The following is a 7354-nucleotide window of genomic DNA, read 5'->3' as shown; positions in this document are numbered from 1 at the left end:
CCTAGTCAAAGTTATCATAGTGTTTGCATGTAAATTATTGGTGTTTCATATATTACCGTGCTATTTTCACATAAGTTACCCGGATTATGTTTTCAACAACATTTTCCCTCTTGGTCAAAGTAACCATGATGTTTGTATGCAAGTTGTCGGGTATGCAGTTCATATATTATCGTGATATTTTCACATAGGATACAGGGTGGTATTTCTCCGAATCCCCCCCCCCTCGGTTCAAAGCTACCGTGATGTTTGTATGTAAGTTACCGGATATGTGGTTCATATATTATCGTGCTATTTTCACATAAGTTATCGGGTTATGTTTTTCAACAACTTTCTAACATCCTTGATCAAAGTTGCCGCGTTGTTTTTATGTAAGTCATCGAGTATGCAGATCGTATATTACCGTGCTATTTTCACACAAATTACTGGGGTTATGTTTTCAATAACTTTTTGTATGGTCAAAAGTTACTGTGTATTTGTATGTGAGTTACCAGCTCTCTTGTGCGTATATTACCAATTTACATATAATTAGTCCATAAATTATCATCATATTTACACAAAAGTTACCGATGATATGTTTCCAATAAAAATTTCCACGGGTCAACGTTACCATGATGTTTGTATATAATTTATCGGGAATGCGGTGCGTAAATTATCATGCTATATGTAAGTTACCATGTTGTTTATGCGAGTCTTACCTACAGTTTTGGCCGATTATCTTACAATCTATAAAATCGCAGATAAGATTGTTAAAGCAAACATGAGATGCATCTCAAACATAAGAGAGAAAAACTCTCAAGCAGACAAGTTACTTCTTGCAAAACCAATACACAAATCACCACACCTAGATTCGACGACAAGATAAAAAAGACAACACACTACCACCCCGGATCAACAACTGTTGATCTCTGTGTCCTAACAAGCAAACTCAACTCCAAAATAGAGAATAATGCATGGAAAAATCTCAAGAGAAATCTAACCATATTCCTCAAACTTTCTGCAAAAAATCACCTACAGACCCAACGCAATCCTGATTACCTCCAACAGTTGAACTGTGCCAGCCTTCTCCTTAAATAGCTGACGTGCAGCTCGGAATAATTCCATTTTCTGCTCTAAAAAGTAGCTCTAATTCGATGCAGCTCGACGGGAGCAAAATCCACAACAGCGAGCCAGACGGCCGACGGACTGGTGAGGCGGGGTCGGTGGCAGACGTCATGGAGGCACCGGAGGTCGCAGCCATCAGACGGAGCTGCGTTTCCAGCGGCAGCGAGCACCGGATCAAGCCGGTCGGCCGGCGAAGAGGTACAGACAGGGTTTAGCGGCGGTCTTTAGGGAGTCGCCGGAGGTCGTGGCCATCTGGGCGATGGGGGTACAGCGGAGGAGCTCCTTTCAGAGGGGATAGCAGCGAGAAGAAAGAGATTAGAGAGGAGGAAGGAGGAAGGAGGGTGGAGGGCATGAAAAGGAGCAGAGGGGGCGACGGCGGCGACGGCTCGCCGGAGGAGAAGGCAGCGACGCTAAACGACGAAGACGGGCGGCGTGTTTGGTGCTCGGGAGCTCCTCCCCATGAGGCGAGGTGCGCTCGAACGCTGCAGGAGACGGTGTATCGGTACAGGGCATCGTTCAGGGGCGATTTGGATCGAACGACAACGAGAGCGTGTGGCCACACAGTTGCCAGATACATATTTCGAACATGGAATAGCCAAACTGATGTTACCACTCTGTCTATTATATCAGCATGCATCAGACAGTAGGACTAATAATTAGGGCTATTAACACATGTTGAAATTAGTATAAAATTGAGACACTTATTTTGAATGGATGAAATACTAATGAAGCCTGTAAGAGACAAATGAAAATGGCTGTGCCAGCGTGCCTACAAGGCTACAAAAGGAAAACAGAAAGTGCGGAGGGAGGGACACGAGACCAGCAAACATTGATACGTAGCGTATCGTTCATTCATATATACACACCTTCACTCCGGCCGAAAGGCCTATTCAAATTTAGCCATACATGCAAATGTTATTATCTCAGCTGCGTCCTGCTACTAGTGGCATTGGAGCTACCACCCCGGACCACACACAACACAACATTAGCGCAGGTCATCAACTTGAACAAGCCTCGTGAAACATGGCAAAGCTAGGGAAGGAAGCAGAGGTGAGAAGAGAGACAAGTGAAGTGAAGAGGACGAGACGTACCAAGCTGCTGCTATCCTATCCGTAGGTGTAGGTGTGTGTATGGTGCACTAGAGCACGAGCACCACTGGCTCTTATAAATTGGGAGGTAGCTTTGGTGCACGATGGTAAGCTAGTCCACGTCGACACTCCCAAAGGGCCCAGGCCAACTTCAGTAGTAAAAAGTGTTTGCTTTTGTTTTTTAGCATTGATAAAAAGTGTTTACTATGGCTACAGTCACCAAAGAGAATGGCTACCATGCCCCGGGCCAAGGCACAGTTGTCTGGGGCCTGGCAACGCCCCTGACACTCCAACATGGAAGCAAGTTAGGTTTCAGTTACGGTTGGCTGCGTTGTCGTACGTGCACATGCTTCACTTTTCCGGAATAGCTACCACGCATCTGCGGACCAATCTATGATCGGATGGTTAAAGAGACTGTGGATCTCCAGCCCATCAGGGTTCAAGTCCTGGCGTTCGCATTTATTTCTGAATTTATTTTAGGATTTCCAGCGATGCGCATTCAGTGAAAGGAGACGTACCCGTCGACGATGAGGTGCCTACGGTGACTCGTAAATTTCAAGATGATATCCAATGGGTCAACAATCTGACTGAAACTGGGTGGCTTGGTCCTTTGAAAATCTGACAGCTTTGAGTGATGCCGTTCTAATTTCCATTCTGTCCAACCATAGCTTGCACGCTTCTTAATATTTCAATCAGATCATTGTTCCTTCTTTCTTCAAACATACGCAGAATTTGCTCGGTGGAGGGCGGATTTGGCGGTGGAGGTGGTGGCGGAACGTACGGTTCGGTAGAATGTCCTGCCTGTCGTGCGGAACGACGAACAGGGGTTCCCTCACGAACGTTGCTACTGCTGCCTCCCCGCGTCATCCTGTTGTGGATTTTTCCCAAGACAACACAATCGAGATGAGAAACATCCAAGAATAAAATTGGGGAAAAGCCAGCGACAAATCCCGCAAGAAACAAAAGAGCGAAGAAAATACGGCGATAAAGTCTCAACATGATTATATATAGACTCATACATGAAAGATAAACAACATGACTGCTTCAACTACTCTTATACATGCAACGAAACATCATGACTCGTACGACTACATCCGTACATCATCCAGATGACTGCAAATACTCAAAGATACTACTGCCCTGCTGGTGCTGCGGCGTCCTTCCCTGACGCGGTCTCGGATCCCGAACTGACGTGGTTAACGGAAACCTCCGGGTTAAAGGTAACATATTGGTGCTGCCTCGAGGGCTCTCCCTCAGGGGCAGGGGTAGGATGAAGCATCGGCGCTACAGGAGTAGCGATAAGTGAGACCCCACTCGGCAGGAGTACGGAGAGGGTTCACGGCCGAGACGCCCATGCTACTCGGAGGAGTAACCGGCGAAATAGGGGAGCTAGAGCTGACGGGAATATAAGGGGTAAATCCCAGAGAAGATGGAGTAGTGGAGGATCTAGAAGTGACTAAAGTAGCGGCTAAAGCAGTACGGGCACGAGTCAGCTCTCGAGCCAGCTCATGGATCATGAGATAGCTAGCAGTGACATAACGAGCAAGGTGGCTATCAACACTATCAGACTCCGGATCAATGAGATAGTTACTACCGGCACTCAACTTAAACGCGTATCTAACGTCCAGTTAACACGTCGCAGTCTAGCGTGGCCTACAATCAGCACGGCTCTGATACCAAGCGTTGTGGCACCTCGGCTCAGAGCGATCGGTTTACCATGCATTGCCAGCCCAGAGACCATGTCTTCTAGCAACACACAATATCTTGGTACAGAAAACAACCGCTTTATTGATACTAGCGGAACAGAGTTTATATTACAACAGATGTCGAGGCGATGCGGCACACCCTGTGCGGCTGAACAATATATACATTATTTAGTGAACATAAAGGGGCCTCGATCAGGACAACTACGTGGCAGCGGAATGACGTCGTAGCGGAAGCTCCATATCACTGGGACACCGATGTGGACACGATCTAGACTCAAGCAGCGCTCCTCTCCAACGAGACTTTCCTGAAATCTGGCATGACATGCCAGGTCAGTTGCTACCTCTTGAGCACTATGTTGGATTTCCCCGAAGAGAAGAGGATGATGCAACAAAGTAGCGTAAGTATTTCCCTTAGTTTTTGAGAACCAAGGTATCAATCCAGTAGGAGGCTATGCGCGAGTCTCTCGTACCTACACAAAAACAATAGCTCAACGCAACCAACGCGCTTAGGGTTATCAATCCCTTCACGGTCACTTACGAAAGTGAGATCTAATAGAGATGATAAATAATATTTTTGGTATTTTTGGTATAGAGATGCAAAGTAAAAAATAAAAGCAAAGCAATAATAAAGTGATGGAGATTAATATGATGAGAAAGAGACCCGGGGGCCATAGGTTTCACTAGTGGCTTCTCTCAAGAGCATAAGTATTCTACGGTGGGTGAACAAATTACTGTTGAGCAATTGACTGAATTGAGCACAGTTATGAGAATATCTAGGTATGATCATGTATATAGGCATCACGTCCGAGACAAATAGATCGACTCCTGCCTGCATCTACTACTATTACTCCACTCATCGACCGCTATCCAGCATGCATTTAGAGTATTAAGTTAAAAACAGAGTAACGCCTTAAGCAAGATGACATGATGTAAAGGGATAGTTTCATGCAATATGATAAAAAACCCGTCTTGTTATCCTCAATGGCAACGATACAATACGTGCCATGCTGCCCCTTCTGTCACTGGGAAAGGACACCGCAAGATCGAACCCAAAGCTAAGCACTTCTCCCATGGCAAGAACAACCAATCTAGTAGGCCAAACCAAACTGATAATTCGAAGAGACTTGTAAAGATAACCACTCATACATAAAAGAATTCAGAAAAGATTCAAATATTATTCATAGATAGACTTGATCATAAACCCACAATTCATCGGTCTCAACAAACACACCGCAAAAATAAGATTACATCGAATAGATCTCCACGAGAGAGGGGAAGAACATTGTATTGAGATCCAAAAAGAGAGAAGAAGCCATCTAGCTACTAACTATGGACCCGTAGGTCTAAAGTAAACTACTCACACTTCAGCGGAGAGGCTTGGATGATGATGTAGAAGCCCTCCGTGATCGATGCCCCCTCCGGCGGAGCTCCGGAACAGGCCCCAAGATGGGATCTCGTGGATACAAAAAGTTGCGGTGGTGGAATTAGGTTTTTGGCTCCATATCTGATCGTTTGGGGGTACGTGGATATATATAGGAGGAAGAAGTATGTCAGTGGAGCAACAGGGGGCCCACGAGGGTGGGGGCGCGCCTGGTAGGGTAGGGCGCGCCCCCCTACCTCGTGGCCTCCTGTTACATGCCTTGACGTAGGGTCCATGTCTCATGAGTTGTATTCGGTGAGAAAATCACGTTCCCGAAGGTTTCATTCCGTTTGGACTCCATTTGATATTCCTTTTCTTCGAAAGCCTAAAACAGGCAAAAAACAGCAATTCTGGGTTGGGCCTCCGATTAGTAGGTTAGTCCCAAAAATAATATAAAAGTGGATAATAAAGCCCAATAATGTCCAAAACAATAGATAATATAGCATGGAGCAATCAAAAATTATAGATAAGTTGGAGACGTATCAAGCATCCCCAAGCTTAAGTCCCGCTCGTCCTCGAGTAGGTAAATGATAAAAACAGAACTTTTGATGTGGAGTGCTACTTGGCATAATTTCAATGTAAATCTTCTTAATTGTGGTATGAATATTCAGATTCAAAAGATTTAAGACAAAAGTTCATGTTGACATAAAAATAATAATACTTCAAGCATACTAACAAAGCAATTATGTCTTCTCAAAATAACATGGCCAAAGAAAGCTATCCCTACAAAATCATATAGTCTGGCTATGCTCTATCTTCACCACACAAAGTATTTAAATCATGCACAACCCCGATGACAAGCCAAGCAATTGTTTCACTTTTGACATTTTCAAAACTTTTTCGATCTTCACGCAATACATGAGCGTGAGCCATGGATATAGCACTATATGTGGAATAGAGTGGTGGTTGTGGAGAAGACAAAAAGGGAGAAGATAGTCTCACATAAACTAGGCGTATCAAACGGGCTATGGAGATGCCCATCAATAGATATCAATGTGAGTGAGTAGGGATTGCCATGCAACGGATGCACTAGAGCTATAAGTATATGAAAGCTCAACAAAAGAAACTAAGTGGGTGTGCATCCAACTCGCTTGCTCACGAAGACATAGGGCATTTTGAGGAAGCCCATCATTAGAATGTACAAGCCAAGTTCTATAATGAAAAAATTCCCACTAGTATATGAAAGTGACAGAATGAGAGACTCTCTATCATGAAGATCATGGTGCTACTTTGAAGCACAAGTGTGGTAAAAGGATAGTAACATTGTCCCTTCTCTCTTTTCTCTCATTTTTTTTGTTTGGGCCTTCTCTTTTTTTATGGCCTCTTTTTTATTTTTCGTCCGGAGTCTCATCCCGACTTGTGGGGGAATCATAGTCTCCATCATCCTTTCCACACTTGGTACAATGCTCTAAAAATGATGATCATCACACTTTTTATTTTTCTTACAACTTCATACTTAGAACAAAATATGACTCTATATGAATGCCTCCGACGGTGTACCGGGATATGCAATGAATCAAGAGTGACATGTATGAAAGAATTATGAACGGTGGCTTTGCCACAAATACGATGTCAACTACATGATCATGCTAGCAATATGACAATGATGGAGTGTGTCATAATGAACGGAACGGTGGAAAGTTGCATGGCAATATATCTCGGAATAGCTATGGAAATGCTATGATAGGTAGGTATGGTGGCTATTTTGAGGAAGGTATTTGGTGGGTGTATGATACCGGTGAAAAGTGCACGGTATTAGAGAGGCTAGCAATGGTGGAAGGAAGGAAAGTGCGTATAATCCATGGACTCAATATTAGTCATAAAGAACTCATATACTTATTGTAAAAATCTAGAAGTTATCAAAGCAAAGTATTACGCGCATGCTCCTAGGGGGATAGATTGGTAGTAAAAGACCATCGCTTGTCCCCGACCGCCACTCATAAGGAAGACAATCAATAAATAAATCATGCTCTGACTTCATCACATAACGGTTCACCATACGTGCATGCTACGGGAATCACAAACTTTAACACAAGCAT

This window comes from Triticum dicoccoides, chromosome 5A (genome assembly GCF_002162155.2).
Source record: "Triticum dicoccoides isolate Atlit2015 ecotype Zavitan chromosome 5A, WEW_v2.0, whole genome shotgun sequence".
NCBI classification, from domain to species: Eukaryota; Viridiplantae; Streptophyta; class Magnoliopsida; order Poales; family Poaceae; genus Triticum; species Triticum dicoccoides.
The sequence above is the reverse complement of the archived record's forward strand: the minus strand, read 5'-3'. Positions refer to the sequence as shown.